The sequence below is a fragment of the Mus pahari genome, chromosome 1 (genome assembly GCF_900095145.1).
Source record: "Mus pahari chromosome 1, PAHARI_EIJ_v1.1, whole genome shotgun sequence".
Lineage (NCBI taxonomy): Eukaryota > Metazoa > Chordata > Mammalia > Rodentia > Muridae > Mus > Mus pahari.
Window position 1 is genome coordinate 81,269,117 of NC_034590.1, and position 25,288 is coordinate 81,294,404.

The following is a 25,288-nucleotide window of genomic DNA, read 5'->3' on the forward strand; positions in this document are numbered from 1 at the left end:
AATGTCACACATACACACAAAGTAAGTATAATTTTTTTTTTTTTTGGTTTTTCGGGAATCATTTTTTTTAATGAGTTGTTCAGTGGGAAGAATTTGGACTCCTGAGAGTAAGGGAGGAGTCATAGCCTCTCTCAGGCTTGCCCTTTGATTCCTTTCCAATAGGGAATGGTTTTGCTCTGCCCCATACAGTTGCTGAGAGTTACTGCTCCCCACCACATGCCTAAAAGCAGATTATCTTTGAAATCACTGACTGGACTTCCAAAAGTATGAGGTAATTCAACATTTCTCTCCATAAGCTGATTAATAGAGTATTTGATGCAGGGACAGAACGCTGGCTAATTTGGGGTGTGCACTTACCTGCAGATCTGTCCGTACAGATGTTTTTTGGGTGGTAGTGAAGACAGACTTTCTCTCCCACACAACCCTGCCTCAGGTCCTACCATGGCTCTCTTTACTTTCTTTCCATTACAGTTAATTTCATGTTCTGAGCCACACTGGAGCTGCAGGGATCTGCCTAAAGGCAAATCTACTCTGCTAGAGACAGACCAGGGGTCCCACCTCTCCCTGCTCACAGTGTAAAGCACTGTTAAACTCACTGCTCTTGCTAATGATAAATTCTATACATTTATTGTAAGCACTTTTCTGAAGTTCATTTTATGCAGTTAGGTCCAGACCCTGGGGATAAAGCCACGTGAATTTGTAATTAGCAACTATTGAATTCTTTCCTCTCACATGAGCTGCCGTGAGCAAAAGGACTTCTGGTCTACCAGAAGTCAGATTACCTTGCATCAACACCACCCCTATGGGACACTCTGGACACTCTGAGATACCTACGCAGAAGACAACAGACTGCAGTTGATGGCTCTGGATCCTAGTCAGGTTGACTGGGATGTTCGCACTGGAGTGTTACAACCATAAGTCTTTTTTTTTTTTTTTTTTTTTTAAGTATAGTTTTTACTGAAGTAGTATGATAATTTTTTTGTTTCATTTTTTATTGGTTATTTTATTTATTTGCATTTCAAATGTTATCGCCCTTCTGAGTTTCCCCTCCGCATCACCCTCTACCCCATTTCCCCTCCCCCTGCTTCTATGAGGGTGCTCCCCAACCCACCAACTCCTGCCTTTCCTCCCTTACTTCTAAAATGACACTTTTATATTTAACTTCACGTTTCAGTTAATTTCTCTATGGTTATTAGTAATTCCTAATCTGATTTTTTTTTTTTGCTCTTACACATTATTTTTTTCATTTTTTTATTATTACTATTTTCTTTATTTACATTTCAAATGCAATCCCAAAAGTTCCCTATATCCTGCACCTCCCACCCCTTCTCCTCTATCTACCCACTCCCACTACTTGGCCCTGGCCTTCCCCTGTGCTGGGTCATATAAAGTTTGCAAGACCAAGGGGCCTCTCTTCACAATGATGGCTGATCAGGCCATCTTCTGCTACATATGCAGCTAGAGACTCAAGCTCAGGGGGTACTGGTTAGTTCATATTGTTGNTCCACCTACAGGGTTGCATCCCCCTTCAGCTCCTTGGGTACTTTCTCTAGCTCCTCCATTGGGGGCCCTGTGTTCCATCCAATAGCTGACTGGGGGCATCCACTTCTGTGTTTGCCAGGCACTGGCATAGCCTCACAAGAGGCCTCTATATCAGGGTCCCTTCAGCAGAATCTTGCTGGCATGTGCTATAGTATCTGGGTTTGGTGGCTGATGATGGGATGGATCCCCGGATGGGGTAGTCTCTGGATAGTCCATCCTTTCATCTTAGCTCTAAATTTTGTCTCTGGACCTATATTCTTTCATGGGTATTTTGTTCCTTATTCTAAGGAGGAATGAAGTATCCACACGATGGTCATCCTTCTTGGTTTTCTTGTGTTTTGCAAAATGTATCTTGGGTATTCTAAGTTTCTGGGGTAATATCCACTTATCAGTGAGTGCATATCTAGTGACTTCTTTTGTGATTGGGTTACCTCACTAAGGATGATATCCTCCAGATACATCCATTTGCCCAAGAATTTCATAAATTCATTGTTTTTAATAGCTGAGTAGTACTCCATTGTGTAAATGTACCACAGTTTCTGTATCCATTCCTCTATTGAGGGACATCTGGGTTCTTTCCAGCTTCTGGCTATTATAAATAAGGCTGCTATGAACATAGTGGAGCATGTGTCCTTATTACCAGTTAGAAGATCTTCTGGGTATATGCCCAGAAGAGGTATTGCTGGATACTCCAGAAGTACTATGTCCAATTTTCTGAGGAACTGCCATACTGATTTCCAGAGTGGTTGTACAAGCTTGCAATCCCACCAGCAATGGAGGAGTGTTCCTCTTTCTCCACAACCTTGCCAGCATCTGCTGTCACCTGAATTTTTAATCTTAGCCATTCTGACTGGTGTGAGATGGAATCTCAGGGTTTTGATTTGCATTTCCCTGATGACTAAGGATGTTGAACATTTTTTCAGGTGTTTCTCAGCCATTTGGTATTCCTCATTTGAGAATTCTTTGTTTAGCTCTGTACCCCATTTTTTAATGGGGTTATTTGAATTTCTGCAGTCCAGCTTCCTGAGCTCCTTGTATATATTGGATATTAGTCCTCTATCAGATTTAGGATTGGTAAAAATCCTTTCCCAATCTGTTGGTGGCCTTTTTGTCTTGTTGACAGTGTCTTTTGCCTTACAGAAGCTTTGCAATTTTATGAGGTCCCATTTGTCAATTCTTGATTTTACAGCACAAGCCATTGGTGGTCAGCTTGGCCGGGTAAGATCTGTGTTGGGGAGGAGCAGGAAGCTGGGCCCCGGGTGGGGCCACCACAGAGGGGTTCTGTTGAGAAATTTTTTCCCTGTGCCCATATCTTCGAGGCTTTTCCCCACTTTCTCCTCTATCAATTTCAGTGTCTGGTTTTATGTGGAGGTCTTTGGTCCACTTAGACTTGAGCTTTGTACAAGGAGATAAGAATGGATCAACTCTCATTCTTCTACATGATAGCCNCCAGTTGTGCCAGCACCATTTGTTGAAAATGCTGTCTTTTTTCCACTGGATGGTTTTAGCTCCCTTGTCAAAAATCAAGTGACCATAGGTGTATGGATTCATTTCTGGATCTTCAATTCTATTGCATTGATTTTCATGTCTGTCACTGTACCAGTACCATGCAGTTTTTAATCACAATTGCTCTGTAGTACAGCTTAAGGTCAGGCATGGTGATTCCACCAGAGGTTCTTTTATTGTTGAGAATGGTTTTTGCTATCCTAGGTTTTTTATTATTCCAGGATGAATTTGCAAATCGCCCTTTCTAACTCTGTGAAGAATTGGGTTGGAATTTTGATGGGGATTGCATTGAATCTGTAGATTGCTTTTGGCAGGATGGCCACTTTGACTATTTAGTCCTGCCAATCCATGGGCATGGGAGATCTTTCCATCTTCTGAGATCTTCTTCAATTTCTTTCTTTAGGGATCTGAAGTTCTTATTATACAGATCTTTCACTCCCTTAGTTAGAGTCACACCAAGGTATTTTATATTATTTGTGACTATTGTGAAGTGTAAAACCATAAGTCTTGATGAACTATTTCTACTTGGCCACCTGAGCATGTCCTCTGGTGGAAGGGTGACTCATGACAAGCATATGGCTGGTCCAAAATTCAAGCCTTAGTGAATATGATTGGTTCTAAGATGTAAGGCTGTGACTGGCCTAAGCAAGTGACCATGGTTGGTCAAATCCAATAGCTCCGATCGGCCAAACCACATGACTATGATTGGTCTAGACACCTCTTTGTGAGCTTTATAAGCAGACTGTCCATTCATGTCATGGTGTTACATGTAGCTGATACTGCTGGCAAGACCTGTACACTTCCAAGCACAAAGTGTCTGCAAGTGTTGCTTGATAACTGAAGGGATGGGAATGGTTGCAGTGGTTCTTGAGCCCCAGCTCCCCAGGGCAAAATATAAGCAATTAACATAATACAGGGGAGGCCTTGGGGTAGCCTCTTGACAGCTGAAGAAGCCAAGTTTGGAGAGCTTAGATCCCTCTCCGTAACCCTATCTGCCTGCTGGCATCCCCGCAGGAGAGGATGCCTACCCTAACTGCTGCTGGCAGCACCTGGATCAGTGCCAGTTCCTGATCAGCCCCTTGATACTTTTACTTCCAAGAAACAGAGGATGTCCTTGCTTATGCTCAGGTTCCTGGATGTGTTCCCAGTAGAGGTAGTTCCCCGAGTCATCCTGGCAGCAGCTGATGACACTGAAGGAACAACTGAACAATTTGAGAGTCTACAAAGCAAGAGAAGAGGGAAGTGGATGTAGAGAGATGGTCTTGAAACCCAAAGCCTACCAATGTTCATAGGTCCTACTCATTGCCACCTCAGCTTGTCACAGACTGAGGGGAAAGAAAGCTGCTGGAGGTATGTGTTTGTAAAGCTTCTGACCTCCCAACAGTGACTATACATGTGGAGTGTGACTGAAGCCTCAGCCAGCTGATGAGTGTTAAGCACATTCTGTGTCCTGTGTCTCAGCACAACTTAATTTGAGCTGAGTCTCCTCCTGCAGAGACCTAGTGCAGTGTGTCCTGGGTCTGTGCTCTAACATGGAATGCCCTCCTTTTTCACTATTCTTATTCTGTCAGTCCTGTCTTCTGCATCCTATACACCACCTACAGCCCAACCAGTGTACATGCACACACACACACACACACACACACACACACACACACACACACACACGAGCACGTGTGCCAGGTTCCTCCCAGCCCTTTCTCACTCACTCACCCCATCCATGTACCTGTTCTCCTAAGCTTTAGCAGGGCATTTGGAACATTGAGCCTGGATAGCCTGACACTCAGAGGATGGCTGGGCTCCTTTCTAGGTGGCCAACATCATGTGACTTCTCTCTCTTAAAGCAAGGATAAAAGGATAAGAAGCTTGCTTTTGTTAATAATTTTCTACATGATTTTTAAATATTGGCTTTATAAAATGAGATTATTGCTTTGAATTCTCATGACTTGGAAGAGCAAGTGTTACTGTCTTCACATTGCAGGTGAAAAAGTTGAGACCAAGAAGTGCTACTAAGAGGCATAGGCAGGGCTTGAACTCAGGTACCTTGATGCCAAAGGGCACCCTCAGCTGTAACACCCTGTCTGCTGCTAGGTCACAATTTGGTTGGAAATATTGGTGGTAAGCATTTTATTTGATTATAGATTGTAATTTGATTAAAAAGGAATATTTCAACTTCCAGGGTTAGGTGAAATTTTCCCTTTTTCTTTTTCTTTTATACAATGCACCATGATTGCAGTTTCCCCTCCCTCCACTCTTCCCAGTCCCCCCAACCTTTTGTATCCATTTCATATCCATTGCATATCTGTTTCCCTTCAGAAAAGAGCAGGCCTCCCGGGGATATCAACCAAATATGGCATACCAAGATGCAATAAGAATAGGTACGGATGCTCATATCAATGCTAGATGAAACAACCCAATAGGAGGAAAAGGGTTCCAAGAGCAGGCAACAGAGTCAGAGACACTCCCACCCCACTGTTAGGAGTCCCACAAACAACCGTAGCATGTATGCAGGGGCCCTATCACAGATCCATACAGGCTCCATAATTGGTCTCTTCAGTTTCTGTGAGCCCCTATGAGTCCTTCTTAGTTGATTCTGTGGGCTGTGTTCTTGTGGTGTCCTCAACCCCTCTGGCACCTACAATCCTTCCTCTCCCTTTGCTGTGGGTGTCCTTGAGCTCCACTTAATGGTGGGCTGTGTATTTCTGAATCTGCTCCCATCAGTTGCTGGAGCAAGCTTCTCTAATGATGACTGAGCTAAGCACTGGGGGTTGATACATTTTTTTAAAAAATAAAATGTTTGCCTTATTATATTATAATTCATGTATCACATAGTCATCATGTTAAGTGTGTAATTTAAATTCATTGGGCTATATATCAACATTTTATTTTATTTTATTTTATTTTATTGTTTATGTGTTTATCTGTCTGTCTCTGTGTAGGTATGTGCATTGAGTTCAGGTGCCCCTGGAAGCCAGAAGACCCCCTTGGAGCTGCAGTTAAGGGTGATTATGGAGCTGCCTGATATGAGTGCTGGAAACTGAACTCAGATCTTCTGCAATAGCAGCAATTGCTCTTAACTGCTGAGCCATCTCTCAAGCTGTGATTTTAAGCACACTTATCACTATATAGTTCCTGAACAGCTTGATCACCACCCAAGGAAAACTTTCAATATTAGCTATCACTCCCTCTTCCTCTTCCCTGTCATTCATCAGTCTACTTCCTGTCTCTCTGGCTTTCCATCCTGAACAGTCATCTAGATGAGATCATTACACGTGTTCTGTTGCAAGATGTTTCAGGGTGGACCAAATGTAGCATGCATTAGCATATCACCTTTTTTGGGTTAGTTTACTACATATTAGGCAGAATAATGGTTTCTAAGGATCTCCATGCCCCTTTTATCTGTAATCTGTGTAAGTTACTTTATGTGACAAAGAGATCTTAAAGACATGATTTAAAGGGATTTTGAGATTATTTGATTATCCTGATACAGTTCCTAATACAATCACAGACATCCTTAGTTGGAGGCAGAGGGATGTTTAACTACAGAAGACAGGGTGGCATGACACAAGATTGGAGACTGGAGTGGAATGCTTTGAAGATGGAGGATGGGGCCACAAGCCACAGAATACAAGCAGCCACCCAGAGCTGCAAAGGCCAAGGAGATAGTCTTCCATCAGAGCCCCCAGAAATAATAGCTTCTATGCCACCTTGACTTCAGCCAGTGACATCAATTAGGGACTTCCCACCCCAAGAACTAGAAGAGAATATGTTTATGTTTAGTTTCTAGAATTTTTTTCTAATTTACTATAGCAATGATAAGGAGCTACCATAGACAGGAAGCTCTTTTATCCATTCATAAGTGATGGCTATTTGGGCTCCCACTTATGAACCACGCTGGTCCAAACATATATGAGCATTTGTGTGGATGTGTGTTTCCATTTTCTTGGAACACATATGGAAGAGGGATTTTTGGGCAATAGGGTAACTATCTCGCTTTTGGAGTGTATTTCTTATTGCAGATTTTTGCAGATTAGAGATGTCAGTGTGGATGGCAAGCTGATGGTTGAACAAGGTCACAACACTTTAGTGTCAGAGCTGTGGTGGTGGTAGGCAGCCTTTACATGCCAAAGATCATCTTCAGTACTGAAGCTGCCACCTTGCACACATGCAACACTTGTGCAATGTCAAAGGCAGTAGAGAACGTTGATTCTGTGTGTTTGTTCAACATAGTAGTGCATGCTGCTTTCTGCAGCTGGTTCTGAAACAGCTCAAATCAGACTAATCTGATTTTTTTGTAAAGGTATTTCAAAGAACAGCCCAGCAGAAGCAGATCATAGTAGTACGCATTAATCCAGGCATAGCACAGCTTGCTTGAATAGCTCTGGAGAGCCAGGAGCTGAACACTGGGATATGTTCATGTTGATGTAAGGCTTAAGGAGGGTTCTTGTGCAGATGTTACTATGCCTGCCTGTGTGCTAGGGAAGCACTTTAAGACCAACCGAGCTACATCTTCAGCCCACTTTTTGTTTATCAAGTGCCTGAGATATGACACATTTTCAAATCTGTTTTTCCAGTGACTTTTATCAGGGAAGTAGTGTCACATGTAGCCCAACAATGGGGGCATGTTCTAGGGAGAGTCTCTGGATGCATATATAAATTGTGCTTCCATAGACCTGCGTGGTAGAGTTTGGTGGTCTCGAGATGCAACCGAGAGACTCAGGAAATGTGAACAGTATGGAGTACTGCTGGTCTAACATGGAATGCTGTTGATAAGCATTTTTATATGAAGTAAGTAGAGAGAACAACAGACTGGAGGCTAGATATGGTGGCGCACACCTTGATTCCAGCACTTTGGAGGCAGAGGCAGGTAGATCTCTGTGAATTTGAGGTCAGGCTGGTCTACATAGTGAGTTCCATTTTAGCCAGAGCTACATGGTGAGATCCTGCTTCAACTAACTAACTAACTAACTAACTAACTAACTAACTGGCCAAAGAAACTGTTTAGTGGTTTAGAGCACTTGTTGCTCTTGCACAGGATGTAAATTGTTTTCCAGAACTCCCATGGTGGCACATAACTAACCATAACTCTAGTTCTCATACTCTTTTCTGACCTCTCCTCGTACATATATACATTCTGGGAAAACATTCATATACCTCTCCAGGTACATATATACATGCTGAGAAAACATTCGTATACATAAAATATATAAATAAATCTATAAGGTAAAAAAACAAAACAAAACAAAAATTAAAAGTAGCAGAGTGTTCAGCCCTAAATGGAATATCCCTTCCTCCCAAGGCTTGAGGAGCATCCAGGAAGTGTAGGCATAAGACTTGTAAGTGCTAGAGGTAGTGGACGACTACAGAAAGCAGTGTTTTCTGAACCTTATACCTGTGAGTATATGGGAGCACAAACTGGACTATTTGTTTATTTTTTAAAAATAATATAAGCTGGGAGTGCCCAGGAGAGTAGGGATGGATATGATTAAAACACAATGTACCCACATGAAATCCTCAAGGAATTGATAAAAAATTATGTTTAAAAATAAGATATATAGAGTGAGAAAGCAGGCATGCATATCTGTTACATTTATAACATTGTAAGCAAACGCCTGGCAGAAACAGGTTTCCTTTGGCATATGGATTCAGAGAGATTTCAGTTTGGTAGAGCTCAGAAGGCCTGGCCTCAGAGTCTCCACCCATGGTCACAGGAGCTTGCCTTGGCTTATTCATAAGGCAAGGACAGGAAACAGAGAAGGCAGGCTAAAATTAGAGACAAGTACACCTTCAAAGGCCCACCTCCAATGACCTACTTTCATAGCCAGGCCTTACTTCCCAAAGGCTCCACAACCTTTCAAATGAACCACCACCAGGGAACCAAGTGTCCACACATTTGTTTGTGGAGACAGTCAAACTCAAGTCACGGCAGGAAGGAAGGGGATGCAGCACAGACATACAGCACGCCCCATCTGCTTTATGAAGACGAGTCAACTCTGCTCCGGAGTTTTCAGAAGATGACTGGAGGTTCCAGCATCCTCCTGCCTCAGTCTCCGTTGAGGGGCTGGAACCCCTATGGATTCCGGTCATTGACAGCAGGGCCTTGGGTGAGGAGGTTGTTTATGTAAAGATCTTTGCAGGGTCTGAGAGTCCAGCTTCCCAGCCCCACAGCCTCATGAGCCCCAAGGAGCAGTCCCACTGGGGGCTGCTTCCCTGTTGCTAAGCAACAAAACATTTGATATGAAGTTCCTGTTGATGAAGCTAATTGCAAAGGTTAATTGTCCTCATTGGAGATGAAAAGCATGTCAGAAATGTGTTTAGGAGCTGGTCTCTGAACTTCTGAGAGAACACAATTTTCACGAGAAAGCCTGTTTTGTCAGACAGCGATGGTTGCCTGCCCCTTGTTCTTCTTGCTCTGTTCATTCCGCAAGAGAGAAGTTTTCAAATTCGACAAAGGAAGCCTATCTCTCTTCAAGGGAGGCTCTTCTATGGGAACTTAGTATGTAGTTGAGATCATGGCTATCACACCTGGAAAGTCTCAGCTGGGAGCCCCACCCTTCCCATCCCCACACTCCTAGAGACACACCAGGCAAAGCCCCTCCTTCCCCCTCTCCCGGGCCACCCGCTCGCTCACCTGCTCTGTTAGACATTTCTGGGTTTGAAGTCCTTGGGAGATGAGGTCAGCCTAAGTCTATGTTTCAAGGATACAGCATAAAGCATGCTGCAGGCAGGCGTCCAGCAAATGTATCCGCACTAAGTCATATCTATCACGGACCTGGTGGATCAGGTGGCTGCAGCTAAAATAATTTGATTTAAAAACATCTTAACTGAGCTCTAAGCTTATTGTAGTCTCTGGGTTATGGGTCGCTTAGGGAAGTAGATCGGGGCATGGGAAAAGAGGAAACAGTGGGTTCTGACTCCACTGCTACTTTGGACAGAAGCCTCAACCCTCGTGAACCTCAGTTTCGCCCTTCTCCCCTTCCTCCCCCCTCCCCCCGCGTACAACTTTCAGAGTTATCCTCACTTTCTACCTCTGAGACAGGGCCTTTTATTGTTCACTGATTATGCTCCTGGCTAGCCAACTTGTGTACTTCAAGGGTTTATTCTGTCTTACTGTAGTACTACAGACATGTGCTGCTGTGTTGGCTTTTCACATTGGTTCTAGGGATTTGAACTCCTGTCCTTGTGCTTACCTGGCAAGCACTTTACCCACTGAGTCCAGTGCCTGGTCTGGAGGAGGCACTTGATAAATAGCAGCAACTTCTTTGCTGTATTGTTTCGAATGAGCAGAGCATGGAAGAGCAGCCTGCTTCGCAGGTCCCAGTGCAAGAACATATGTGATGGCAAAGCACACGTAAAATTAAATAAATCAATCAAAATAAAAACTTTAAAGCCAAATTTAAGACTGAGGAGCTGGCTTAGTGGGTAAGTAGAGAGTGGTAGAGTAGACCATCTCATTATGACCTTTGGCCTCCATGCACTTGTGCATGTGTGTGAATACAAAATGTGCACGTACACACACACACACACACACACACACACACACATGCACAAGCTGTGATTTTCCATTCTTGGCCTAGTGGTGAATGCAAAGCAGTGGCAAAGCTTTACAATCCAGAGCCCTGTTATTCTGGACGCCACTGTGTGGTTCTGCCTGTGGCAAGGGAACAGATGACACCTTCTTGCTTGAGAAACTTGCTAAAGTGGCAGGTGCCTTAAGCAAATTCATTTCCTCCGTCTCCTGCTTTGGAGTATAGAATGATGGTGTTAACACTAGGGAGGTCTGAGCCAGGACTGGAACACTTTGCATTTAACATGTATCTGGGTCCTATCTAGTCCTATCTATAAGCCAACTGAGTAAAAGCCGTAATACTGAACCATCCTGGGGGCTCTCCGTGTGCTGGATACTCGCCCAGTCTACACATGCTTTCTCATTTCACCCTCAGAGCCACCCCAAGAAGACTAGTAACCATTCCTCCCATTTTCCAGATGAGAAAACCAAGGCACAAACCAAAAATAGTCTGTCAGTGAAGCATGGCTTCCCACCATCCCACACCTCCCCATGCCCTACCCATTTCCTGAGAGAGGGTTATACTATTTCTGACTTGTGTCTTCAGAGCTAAATGCTTGTGCTGTGCTCACCATGGGGGGCTGGTAAGCCAACTCCATTAAGAAACAAAGCCGTCAGCAGCATGGTATAAGGATGCCTACGTCTGCTTCTTGACTGATGGCCTCCCAGGGATAAGACAACCTGACTCAACATCCGTGCTTTCAGCTGCTAATTGCATTTCTTGACTATGTTGTCCAAAGCAAGAAGCACGGATGCGCTTCCTGGAAGTCTGGCACAGCTTTTCAGAACAGCAGGGCCCAGATCAGCTTACTGGAAACTGTCCTTGGTCTCAGAAGGGCTTCAGATGGCAGTTGTCACAAGCCCTGGCCCCTTCACATCTGTGGGGCTTGCAAATAGGATGTGTCTTGGAGCAAGATTTATCAGTGTGATTAAGATGACTTTGTTTCATCCAAGTCCTGTCTGAATCAGAAATGTAAGCCCCACAGAGGGCCTGCATTTGGTCCCTAGGCAAAGCCCAGGGTTTCAGATTTGAACTGGTGGTGAGTTATGAGTTATGGTAATAGTGGTGACCTGGTTAGTGTTTGTCAGACACAAGCTAGAGAAGAGGGAACCTCCAGTGAGGAACTACCTCCATCAGATCGGCCTGTGGGTATGTCTGTGAGACATTCTCTTGAATGTTGATTGATGTGGGAAAGCTCAGCCCACTGTGGACAGTGCCAACCCTGGGTAGGTGGTCCTAGGTTATATAAGAAGGTAGGATGAGGGAGGCACTGAGAGCAAGCCAGTAAGCAGTGTTCCTTCGGGGCCTCTGCTTCAGCTCCTGTCTCCAGGTTCCTGCCTTGGCTTTCCTCAGTGATAGAATGTCATTTGGAAGCATACAATGAAACAAACCCTTTCCTTTCCAAGTCGCTTTCCATCAGAGTTTATCTCCACAACAGAGCCTCTGACTGGGACATGCAGCAATGGCAGGCATCACTGACTCTGCTCATGTGGACCAAATACTTCTTAGGCACACTTCTGGTCATCCACCGCCTTTTCTAAAAAGAACAGCCACACCGTTACAGTGACCAGTTTTGCATGGCTGTCTTTGCCCATTTTGTGCTTCTGTAGCAGAATATTGGAGATGGTGACTTATGAAGGACGAAGTGTATCTCTCATAGTTCCAGAAGATGGGAATCCAGGAGCAAGTTGCTGGTCTCTGGGGAAGATCTTGCTGCTTCAGAAGAAAAGGCTGAATTTGCTTAATTACCACAAAACCAGTCCCACTCACAGGATGCAATCCATGTAGCCTAATTACCACTTAAAGATTTCACATCTTAATATCATTACAGGGATAACTCAATTTCATCAGTTTGGGAGTGGAAAAGTATTCAAACAACCACAGTAGTCTTAATGTCTTGTTGTGATAAAATACCATGGCAAAAGTAACTTGAGAAAGAAAGGATTTGCTTTGGCTCACAGTTGCAGAGGGACACAGTCCATCAGAGGGGAAAGAAAGGCAGCAGGCAGGGAACATACAGTGGCAGGAGCAGGAGGCAGGCTGGTCATACTGTATCTGCACATGGGAAGCAGAGAGAGATATCAGGAAGTGGGACTGGGCTCTGATGCCTCAAGGCCTGGCCCCAGTGACTCACTTCCTCCAGTGAGGCTTCTATAGCCTTTCCAGACAGTGACATGACACCATCAGGACACCAAGTATTCAAACATTTGAGCCTATGGGGGACCACTACAGATGAAACTGAGACTCTCTCACAGGTACAGCTTCATAGGTGCATGGTGCTCACCTTCCACCATGGGGGTTTCCTGTGGAGGCCTCTGGAAGACTCCTTCAGCCCCTGAGTCCCACAAGGGGAATATAGAAGTACCAGGGAGTTAACATGCCATTAATAACAATCTTGACTGATGGGAGATAAAAGTCATTGGCTATGTTCTCTTTTCTTTCTTTCCCTTGATGGATCATCCTGAGACACTTTGTGTGGTGCAAGGGCTCTTAGGAATGTTCCCACGGTGAAGGATTGTGAAACACTTCTATCAATAACAGAGCTTTATAGATATACTGTGCCCAGGCTAGAAGAGTCCATGGCATGGAAGAGTTAGTACCCAGACAGGGTCTCTCTAGGCAAAGGTTCCCCCCCAAATTGCTTACGTCAGCAGATTGAGCAGTGAAGAGCTTAAACTAGGCTGGAGTCAGAGTGATGAGAACTTCAATCCCCAGCAGATTCTGACCCATACCCTCTACATTCCAAAAATGCCAGCACTGACTGCCAAGCATGGAGGAGATGATGTGCAGAACATGACTTGCTCTAGAAGGCACCCCTCGTTCTGCTCAGAGACTTCAGCTGGACAACTAGTCAAGAAACTTCTGCACCAACAGTTGATGGCATATCAATTCTCACAGTGATATTCTAGAGGGTTTTACATTAGCTCTTGAGCCCAAACTCCCACACAGCCTCCGAAATGCCATGTGAAATAAAATCAGAATGGAGCCCCAGGTGTGAGCAAACGCCTCCCTCCTTCCCCTGACCTTCTTCAGCCTGGATGCCATCATCACTCGCGTATGGAAGACCCTGCGTGCTGAGAGCTGGAGCCCAGACAAGAAGCAGGCTCGCACAGGCTTCCCTCTGCCTGTGCAGAGAGCGAGTCCTTCTGCTACTGATTCCACCCGGCAGCCACAAAGAGGATGGGATGGAGGCCGAGTTAACACGGGAACGTGATGGTTCATCTTCACTGTCAGCTGGATTTGGAATCGCGATGGAGACCCAGCTCTTGGTGTATCTGTGAGCTGAGGGTGTTTCCAGAGAGATTTGGTTAAGGAGGGAAGACTCATCCCAGGAGCAGCACTGGATAAAAATGGAAGAGTGGGAAAGTGTACAAAGCACCAGAGCAGTGAAAACATGAACCAAATGCTCTCTTCCTTCCATCGGGTCTCCTTTCCAGGTATTTTGTCACTGTCCTAGGAAAAGTAAATACAGGAGACATAAAAACACACTAACATTTCATGAGCTCCCTTGCAGTTATTATGTGGCTGTAACTTAGGTTCTAGCGGAGGGGACCCAGCTCAAATGAGAAATGTCACCCTGTCCCCAGCTATAGAACTCTGTGGACACAGACGATTCTTTCTCCTTCTCCCCTACCACCGAACTGCAAGCTACAGACTTCAGCTGGGGCAGCTTGTGGTGAAGGCTCTTCACCCTCCTCCCGTTGTGGATGTTGCAACTCTGAGAGAGCCCCCTGACACCGGTCATAACCCCGAGGTCTTGGGTTATTTGGTGCTGGAGCTTTAGCTCATGCTTGGTGACAGATCAAAGGGACAATCCCCTTCTGGTGCTGTCAACCCTTGAATGTCACAGGAAAGCTTTGGGTTCCCCTGGCTCTGCCTACCTCAGACTGGATCCTGATGGAATCTAGGAGGATTTGACTCGAGCTTCTATCTGTGTGACTTACAGAGTGGCCCTCTATCCACACGGGGTGGAGCATTGGAGAAGCTGGCTGCAGGCCCCTTTGTTCTATTTGGTACTTTTAAGTCTGGTGGCTTTCTTGGTTCACAAGCAAATGAAACTTCTCTAACCCTTTAGGTTGTACAAATCAGAGTGCTTTAGGCTTCTTTAGGCTGGCAATGGTTTCAAGACTCTGGTGCCCCTGAGAGGGAGGGGTCAGGATGCCAGTGGGTGGGATGTTTCCAAATTGTCTTCCATGAAGTGCCATCGCTGATTTTCTCTTGGGTTCATGTGAGAGGCAAAGCACATCACAGACACATTTGAGAAAGAATGATTCTCTTGGCAGGAAGTTTGGCTTTATTCTTCACCAAACAATGACCCCTGTCATTAAAGTGTGGAGCGTTTGGCTCTTGTCTCAGCCACCAACAGAACTATCCACACCTTCTTTTGTGCTACCCAGAAAAGGTGGCAGCCCTCTTCATGGGGAGGAGTGCTCCCTAAGCTACTCAGCTCTGCTGGGGAGTCCTCAGTTGTCCCTAGTCGTTTTGCTGTGTTCATCTATGAGTATGTATGTGCATGTATACATACATTCTAGGTCTGCATATATTCTTGTGTGCATCAACTATAGGAGGTAAATAACTTGCTAACTACAGCATCCTCAGCACATCCTCACTTTGTAGCCTCTCCCCTTTCTCTTTCAGCTTGCTGCTCATATGACGCCATCATCTCAGGGAGCTACTCTCTTTAAAAAGAGATTTATTTTATTTTTATTTGTGTGTGCCTGTTATGTGTGTGTATGCATGTGCATGTGTGTGTGTGTGTGTGTTTGTGTGTATGTGCATGTGCACATGTGAGCACAGATGCCCACAGAGGCCAGATGAGGGTATCCATTCCTCTGGAGTCACAGGCATTTATGATCCACCCCAGGTTCTTTGTAAGAGCAGCAAGTACTCGTAAGCTCTGAGCCATTTCTCCAGTCCCTCAGGGATGCATGTATTCTTGATGTCTCTATAAAATTGCACACACACACACCACACACAGTCTCATCCCCTTTCCCTGTTTTATCATCTCACAGCATTTCTCCATATTTTACTTACTTGTTCATTTGCTGTGTGTGTGTTTTTTTCTGAGCAACATGCAAACTCCAAGACAAACAAGGCTTGTCATCTGCGTTGTTCCCTGCTCTGTCCCTGGAATCTTAAGCAATGCCCGGCACACTGCAGATGCTCCATAGATATTTGTTCAGCAAACTCACGATCCTTAATCGTGGATAAAGAAAGTCTCCAAGGGGGCAGTTAGACCCCAGGCCAGGAGCGTCAAGGAGGATTTCAATCTCAGGGATTTCTGCTTCGAAGCATTTTTATTTTCTGCTCTGACATCAGACTTCTGATGTGTGTGGGGGGTGATGGGGTTGTTAGAGAGGACGATGTATCTATGAGGAGAAGATTCGCCTTCCAACACCAGGCACAAATGAGCTGATTCTGGTTCAGTGGCTGTACACTACGCTCGGAGCTCGTGCTCCACGCACGGAGGCGTTTACGTTGTCAGCAACATCTGTGGTCTTCAAAATTGCTTCACCTCTCTGTGGATCAAATACCTTCAGTTTCCCATCTGCAAACGCTGCCTCTGAGCTTTGCAAAGCTGTGCTGCAGTTCCACCAAGGCTTGAGGAGATTTAGGTCAGGCGTTCTATGACTGTGCTGACAATCATACGCTGCTTCTGCCCCTTGGCTCTTTCTCAATTTCTGGGGAGCCCTGGCCCAGAAGAGGGGGCTTGTGATTAGCACCTCTCATTTTGTTGGTTGGGATTTCAGCCACTACCAGTGGGACCAAGGTTTGCCTTAATTCAGTGTGGTTTAAATGATGACTCAGCCAGGTCCAGAGATTCTGTGGGACTGGGAATCAGTTTTAAGCCTCCCTAGGTGGCTGTAAACACATGTAATCAAGGCTGAGACTGATACTTGGCTGGGTGGTTGGGATGTAGATAGCACATTGCAACAGACCGTAGAAGTGATGAGGACAAGAGGGTGGGACAGGGGCGTAGCTGTATCCTCTTCTAAGAGTGCTCATTTGCGTTCCATCTTGTGGAAAGGAAGTTACACATGCATGCTATTGATGCCTTAACTCACACACACACACTGTTAATGGTTTGTTGTGAGTTAAAAAAAAAAACCCATGCCCCCAGCCCAGACTCCCTGGAGGAGTACAAGATTGGTATCCGCAGAGGTCAGCTAGGCTTAGTGTTTTGAAGGGTGTTTGAACCCAGGCATCTAGAGACTCAGGGAAGTGGTCAAGGGGTGCGAAGGAGATAGAGGCAGACACCCCAGGTGCCAGAAATGTGGCTGATAGCCTGAACAGAGAGAGAAAAGGTGGGGCTTTAGAATGACCGATGGCCTCTACTCAGATTCTCTGCGGAGTGAGAGCAGTTCTGATAGGAAGGGGGCTCTTTCCATTTGTCAGTGATTCTCTTTTCTCATCAGCAAAGTGGACATACAATATTGGCATTAATTTAGGGGTTATGGAGACCTCAGGGAGCCAGTGTAGGCAAGAGCCTGGCACTCAGGTATCTGCAGGTTAGCTGTTATTTTTGACATTAGCCATTGCGTTGATAAACACCTTCACAGTAGCTCACTATCAGTATCAACTCCAGCCCAGCCTATTTCTAAACTCATGCCGGGCTCCTCAGCGCCCTGCTGCATGCTGTTAGGATTTGGATGAGGTTTGACTCCACCAGAACTAACGGTAGCATCTGGTCTCCGTGAAATGGCTTTGGGAGGAGAAGTGACTAAGTCACCAAAGGGTTTAGTAACTCCATTGAGGACTACGTTAGAGGGGGTTTGTCCTATGGGAAACTGCTTGCTGTTGTGTCCCTTTAGCTGGCATCCACTTTGTCCTCACTGGCTCTCAGTTTGCCAGCTCCAGATCCAGGAGCCCAAACAATTCTTTTCTTAGTAAAGCACCTGATGTCCACTCTCGTTCTGAGTGGGTTTGCCCCTTCCCGTGAGGATTTCCAGCTTGGCTGCTACAACTTTCTGAGGACTGCACCAGAGGTGACTGGAACTATTAACTACCATGCTTAGGTCTCCCAGACAAGCTCTGTGACCTGGCTGCGTGCTTCTGGGAAGGACCTTGGAGCCCTACTCTGTGGGCCCTGTGCTCAACTCTCTTCTCTCCTCACAACAGATGCATAACATCTGCTCAGCTTGTGGGGTAGCCACGGGGAGGGAAGGTGCTGAGAACTGCAAGTGTCTATACGCAGAACCTGGGGAACACAGGGCAGTTATTATGTCCTGGCACATATTTGAATAGCTCCTCAAACTGGGCCCTGAGACGTAGTGTTGAGAGCCCAGCTGTTGTACCTAGTCCCAGTTGGAAGCATCCTCTTTTGCCTATGGTCAAGAGTAGGTGAAGCCACTGTGGAATAAGGCAGACAGGGTAGTGTGGCCATTGCTGTCCGAAACAATAGCAAAATGCTTTGCATTTGTGAACCAAGAGAGTGCTACAGGCATCATATGATACATGCTAGTTATGTTGTGTGCAAGGAAAATCAGGCCATTGTGACAGGCCTTGGTGGCTGCCTGTCCTGCTGTGGGGCACAAATTACATGGTCTTGTTTCCCATTGTGTCTCTACAGTACAGGTCAGTGGGTGGCTCTTCTAATGTTTTATGAGTGCCTCTCCAGGAATGGAGGGACACATAGACTCCAGAAGGATTCTCAAGTAATCCTAGGGGCAGAAGCCAGGGTGTGAGTGGAGATACACAGCACTGGACTGCAGGTTAGAGGTCACCAAGCTCTTCAGTGCTCCACATTACGGTGTCATCAGTTTCTATCAGAGACAAGACAGGCTCAGACAGCGGGGCTGAAAATGTCTGGTTTAGGAACCTGGTGGAAGAAGCAAGAATCGGGGTTCTAAGATAGAACTATTGTCAAGGACACTGTGTTCTGAGGAGCTCAGGGGGAACTCCATTTGAATTCCTTGGTGTTGGCCAAGGTGCAGGGTTGCCAGGGATGTGGGACATAGTCAGCCTTTGGGTGAAGAATCCATGACTCAGCATCTTGGAACTGCTGCCAATGGGGGTAGGCAGGTGCTATAAAAAAAAAATCCATGTTCCATTCGTATAACAGGTTAGTAAAGAAATTGCTCTGGAAGTGGGGTGTAGAACACATGCAGAATCCACTGATTGTCCATAGATCATGTGTCCACACACGCTTCCCTGTGTGGACAGTTTCACTCACTCTGTAGATGGTAGCTAGCTTAAGCCTCAGAACTCCTGCCCATGACAATGAGAGTGGTGCCATTGGGGTGTCCAAGTTGGGTCTGTGTGTTTCAGCTAAATGGGCATCTCAGTTTGTGAGAGGTGTGACTTGAAAACATGGCATCAGTACCATCAGGAATCCAGGAATAGTCCCCAGTCAGGCACAGCTTCCAAGCAGAGCTGAGGACACAGCTGATGTCATCTCATGTATAGCTTTCTGCTTCTGTGACAGCAGTTGGGTGCCTCTGGCAGCTCAGTGCACCTTGGGGTATGGGGCAGAGAAGATTCCATAACTTGAGGGTCACATCTTACATAGGACAGATACTTCTAAGTTTTTAATGAGCCATAGATTGTATGACTGAGCAAAAGCAAAGGGGTGTCCCCACAGCTCAGGCCATCTGCCTGGATACTCTGGGTAACTATGTGAGGAACAAGGAAGCTTGATGAGTTCCTAAGAGTCCAAGGGGAGACACAGTGACACCGAATAGTTCAGGATAGCTTCAAAGAACACACATTTCCCATGCCTTCCAGTTTCTGGACCAGACCAAGGTACTGGATCCCTAAAAAACCATAGCTCAATGTAATTAGGGTCAAGGACCTACTTTTTGGCTATATGATATTGAATGAGAGTTGTCTTCTTGGAAGTACAGACATGAAATGGAAATGAGTAGATGCTTTATGTCTCTAGGTTTCCAAGTGGGACTCATTCTGCAGGACACCACTCCCAAATGACCACTGTGCAAGAGGGGATGAGAGGTCTTTGGGGCTGTGGCTTTTCCCCCACTTTCCTTGTCCCCAGCCAAGTGCACTGGACTACAAGTGACAGAATGCTAGTAAATGGACAACAAGCCCATCAACCGTAAAGAGATCCCCACAAGACTGTTCAGATAGCCCATGTGTGGCCTGTTTTGTGACAGGTTGGGACAGGAGACAGTGGGGAAGCTGGTGGCAGAGAACAGAAGTGGCCACTACTCTCTGTGTTTGGAGGAGGAAGTGGTGAGCCCTGAGGACCCTGGAAATGCAGCTTCTCCTGGCTTGCTCTACCAGAATGTTGTCAAGAATACAGGGCAGGAGATCAGCAAAGCTTGAGTGCCGACTTCTCTGAGGTCCCTGACACAGAAAGGCAGAATGATAATTGTCTGAGGGCATGACATGATCTGCTGCTGCTTGTTTTAATGTCATAGTTGCAGCAGCTTTCCACATGGATGCTGGCTATGGAGCAACCTTCTGCTTGTCATCTCCTCATAAATGTCCCATCTTCTTTGGGACATTTCTTTCTTGGTGTTCTTTTTACAGATGTGTGATTTATGTGGCTGGAGAAGTGGCTTGGTGGTTAAGACCGTGTATTATTATTGCAGAGGAATGGAGCTCCTTGTCATATAGTAAATTCTGTGTGGTAGGGTCTAGGATTACTGATCTACTAGCTGGCTCCAACTCCGTGTGTGTGCATGTGTGCATGTGTGCATGTGTGCATGTGTGTGTGTGTGTGTGTGTGTGTGTGTGTGTGTGTGCTTGTGGATACATGTGTGTATGCATTTGTGGGTGTGAATGTATTTGTGTGTGGGGGTGTGTGTGCATGTATTTGTGTGTGTGTGTGTGTGTGTGTGTGTGTGTGTGTGCAAATGTGTGAGGATGTGCAGTTGCCTGGGGAAGCCAGCGATTGATACTGAGCATCTTCCTCAATTGCTCACCACCTTATTTTTTGAGACAGCCTCTCACTGAACTTGGAGCTTCCTGTTTCCACTAGACTACCTAAGGATCAGCCCCAAGCGTCTGTCCATCTCTGTCTTCTAGTTCTGGGGTTACAGGGAAGCACCACCATGAATGTGGGTGCTGGAGATCTGAACTCAGGTCCTCATATGTAGCAAGCACTTAACAACTGAGCCAACTCCCCTACTGTCTCTGATGATTTTTAATATTAGTATTTTGCAGATTTTATAGTTAATCGGTTATGTTCTTCACTTTGAATGAATTTTGAAATATTTTTAAGACCAAAAAAAAATTGTCTATTTTCAAAGGTTAGAAAGTACTCACTGGTGTTCTTATGTTAAACCACCTGATCTTATTCCAATGGAAGACATTGAAAATATTTTCAATTTACTCCCCCAGCCATTCAGGATTTGATGTTTTCTTGGATCAATTTCTGCAATTTGTGTGTTGCTAGAAAATTACACACTTTCTCCAGGTTTTCAAAAGCAGTGCCAACTAATTGTGGACCACTTTTAGAATGTCTTTGACCAGTGTTGCTGACTAGCACCCACATATTATCCCCTGGGATTCTAGCCATACTCAGATGTCAGATGTCTGAGGTGCAGTTGTTCAGACTCAGGTAAAATGAGTTTATAGAAGGAATTAGGGGAAGGCCCTTTGGGCTTTCATAGGGAAGGTTACTGAAATTAGGTCAACATGAAAAGCTGAGGAAATCAATAAGAGCCCAGGCTTGCTGTGGCATGCTACAGGGAGAAATAGGAGAAAGAGGGTGAGAGAGTTCCAGGAGGCTCACTGATGGATCCAGCCCCATCCACGCTGTGCTGGTCCCAGGTTTGCAGGGATCTAGTTCTCCCTTAAATAACTATTCCTGCTGTGCCATGGGGAAGCTGGTGACCTGGGGTGTTCAGAAGAATGTAGCCATGGGTTAACACTTCATGAGGACCTCGTAGCATCATTTGAGTAGCTGCACGTGCCACCGAGGATTTTGATGAGCCAAAAAAAAGTAAGTAAAGACTTCTCTTCTCCAGGTTTTAACCCCTCAAAGACTCTGTGGTTCACCCCATTTCTCCCAAGGCCAGCTTGAATGGTGGGCTTAGGAAGAAGATCTATAAGAGACAGCTTGTTCATCTTGGGTGTTGGCCCTCAGAGAGAATTGGCCCTAACTGACCATTCAGCAGGGTTTGTACAAGACAGGTACCTTGGTTCTCTTTACAAAATAAAAATATCCATTTCTCTTGCATGCAGCAAAGCAATAATGACATGAGACCTGAGTGTCCCCTCTCTCTCCAGCAATTCCAGGACCTTTTGGCTTTGAAACATGGGAGTGTCTTTTTGAACTGAATCCCAAAGGACTAGTGGGTTTATCTGGGCATCTTGACAGGTTGGCAATCCACTAGGAAGGATGAAAGATAGCAATGACTTGAACACTGTCACACCTACATCTCTCAGCAGTGAAAAGGATCTGTCTCATATCTGCCCCAAATCTTCTGGAGACTCTGACATAATTTCCAAGATGCCAGTGTACTTACCAGCAAAGCTGTAGTGGGCAATGTCTGCTTCTCGTTCTCCACATCCCTGTTACATAAGGCGGTCAGGTAGGACTGACCTCGGATATTGTGCCTCATATTTAAAGTGCCCGCCAATAGGCTCATGTACTTGGGTTGTGTAACCTTTGGGAAGTAGAGGCTGGCTGAGAGAAGTGGGTCATTGGAGTGAGCCTTCCGGTTTTACAGCCCAGTTGAACTTCGAGTTTACTCCCTGCTTCCTGTTCCCTTGAGATATGAGAGATGAGGAGTCCTACACTTACAACCCTGCTGCCATGTGCCATTTGCCATAATGGACTGTGTCCTCCCGGACTGTGAGCCAAGATAAATTTTCACTCCCTTACATTGCTTATGACAGGCACTTACTTGGTCTCTGGGATAAGAAAAGTTAGCTGATACAGATGTGGTAGAGATAGCAAAGGGTATCTTCAAGTGTAGATATAGCCCATGCCTTCCACATAGACCTGATTTGTAAAATTTCTCTGGGTCAAAGGGAAAAGCACACAAATACTCACTTTAGCTTTCTGTAGGGAAGCCTCCATAGTAAGGGCCCACTTAGCGTCTTGTTCCCATGTACTAAGCTCTGCCTAGTGAAAAACTGTCCTTTTCTGTGCTGTCTACAAAGCTACTCTAAGTGTCTATAGTTAAGACTCCTGTTGTTAATGATGACTCTCCATCTGTTTCCTTAACTGGCTCAAGCCCTCCACACCAATTCTAAGTCCCCTGAGGCACATGAGTGGCCAGGCCCCACCCCCAGACTACACTAACACAGTTTCCAGTCCCTGGAGATGAAGATGGCCAAGCTCCACTCTATGGGGCAGGGCATCATCAGGCCACAGGATCCCTGTGAGAGATCCACTCTACAAGAAGCCCTATATTAATCCTGCCTCCTACTTAATTCTTTGCTGCTTCTCTCCAGAGCAGAGATAGCTAGCCTCTTTTTTTTTTTCCAGTGTCTGTGTGAGGTTTGTGGTATGGTGTGACTTTGTGATTTTCCTTGGCTCCTGGCTGCCAGGATGCCTTACCCTCAGACCTGTAACACAGCAAACCCTCTCTGCATGTGACCCACCCCCTTCAGCCCCAGCCACAATCATTGGAGTCTTTGTGACCCCTCACACATAGCCATTTACCATGTTTCAGGATTTTACTGACTTCAAACTAACTGGCCACTTCCACCCCACAGCTCTTAGTCAGACCTAACTCTTTCTTCCCTTTCAATCTAATAGGACATTATTTCTCATTTACCATTCCGGAAACTCTGTATTTATGTAAGGGAGTCCAGGTCATAATCACCACTGCATCATCCAACTGTCCCAGGAAACACACACACACACACACACACACACAGGGCAGGGGAATCATCTTTCCATATCAATAGGGGATTGGCACCAAGCTCCTTTTTCAGACACCAAACCCTAAGGCCATTATTCAGAATGACATCATACATTCAGAATGACATTATACAATACAACTCAAGCATACTCTCCCATGAACTTCTGATTATTTTGGGGTGAGTCACAGTACCCAGAACAATACAAATGCTGAGTGATTGACACACAAGCAGCTTTCAGTAAACAACAGCAAGAAAAGTTTGTTGCCTATTCAGTACAATAAAAAATTTTAAACATTCATTTTATGTGTATGAGTATATTGCCTGCATGTGGTAGGTATACTGTGTGTGTATCCGGTGCCCACAGAGGTCAGACCCCTTGGAACTGGAGTGATAAATGGCTGTGAAATTGAACCCATGTCTTCTGCAAGAGCAACAAGTACTCTTAGCCACTGAGCCACCTCTCCAGTTCCAGTGTTTGGTTGTTTTTACTATTGAGTACCATTTATTAAATTCATGCTGACAGACCTAGTGACATGAAAAAACAATTATGTACCTGTGCTCTACATGAAAACAGCAATGGCACTCATTTTGGAGTTGACAACATAAATATGAATCTATTTCACTTATACTCACTGGCTCTCATTGGTCATTCTTCTTATCAAAATCTTCTCTTTTTTTGTCATGCTGGGCTTCTTTGACTTCTGACCACCTTGAACTTGCCCATCAAGCAGGGCCTGCACCTGGGGTCTTACAAAACCCAGCCAGTCACGGGGAATCGCTGTGAGACTGAAGAGAAGGTCGCTTGGCAGGGCTTTGGGTGGGCCGGCTTTACTCAGTGCATCTAGTTTGGTTGCTCTGTGCGCTGAAGATTTAAGAAATGAATCTGTTTCTGTCCCTCTTCATGCCCTTGTGGTTCATGGGTGGTGGCTTCTCCTGACCTATAAATTGTGCAGCTACTTCTTGGGCCTCACTGGCAGTGAGTTCTTATGTGTGGGTGCTCAGAGCCTGGATGGATGGAGAATGCTGGGCAGCATGTCTTCTGATCACCCTTTTCCCATGCACACCTTCCTCTTGTCCCCACATGGCTGTTGTGGTGTTAACACAGAAGGACAAATGTGATCCCATATTTCAAAGTCACTAGGCAGATCTGATTAATTTTAGAAATGAACAACAAGAAGATCCATCACACACGTTCAGGTATGAGCAGCAATAAACAAAACCAGAGCATGGAACGCTATTTATTTATTAAAACAGTAAATTGAAGGGAAATGGCCTATTTATTTTGCACAATGTCTTCACAGAAATAATTGGCTCATTAATCACATTCCTACCATGGTCACGTTTGGAAGGTCAGGATTACTGGGGAATCAGAACAGGAGTGGTGTTGAAAACCATGGTCATGTCCTGTGCATCTTACAGGCACATAGCAAGGTGGCTGGAAGGTCACATGACAGACATCATGGTTAGGACCACAGCTAGGCAAGCAGAAAGCTGTTCCAGCCTAAATTCTGGCTATAAATCCTTGTTTGCTGTGTCACCTCAGGCAAGCTATTTAGTCTCCATGCCTCAGTTTCTTTTCTGTGTGTACATGTGTGTGGAGGCAGTAGATCAATTGACTTTGGATGTTGTTTCTTAGACCTGCCTATCTTGCATTGGAGACAGGTTCTTTCTGTCCTGGAACTCACCCATTTGACCAGTCTGGCCAGCCAGTGAGCCCCAGGAGCCACTTGTCTCCATCTCACCTGCACTGAGATTACAATCTTATACCACCATACCTAGTTTGTTTTTATTTTTACAGTGACTGATATATCTCCCCAGACCCTGCCTCAGTTTCCTTTTCTGTAAAATAATGTTATTAGGCTACCATGAGTTTGAGTAAGTTGTCAAAAGCA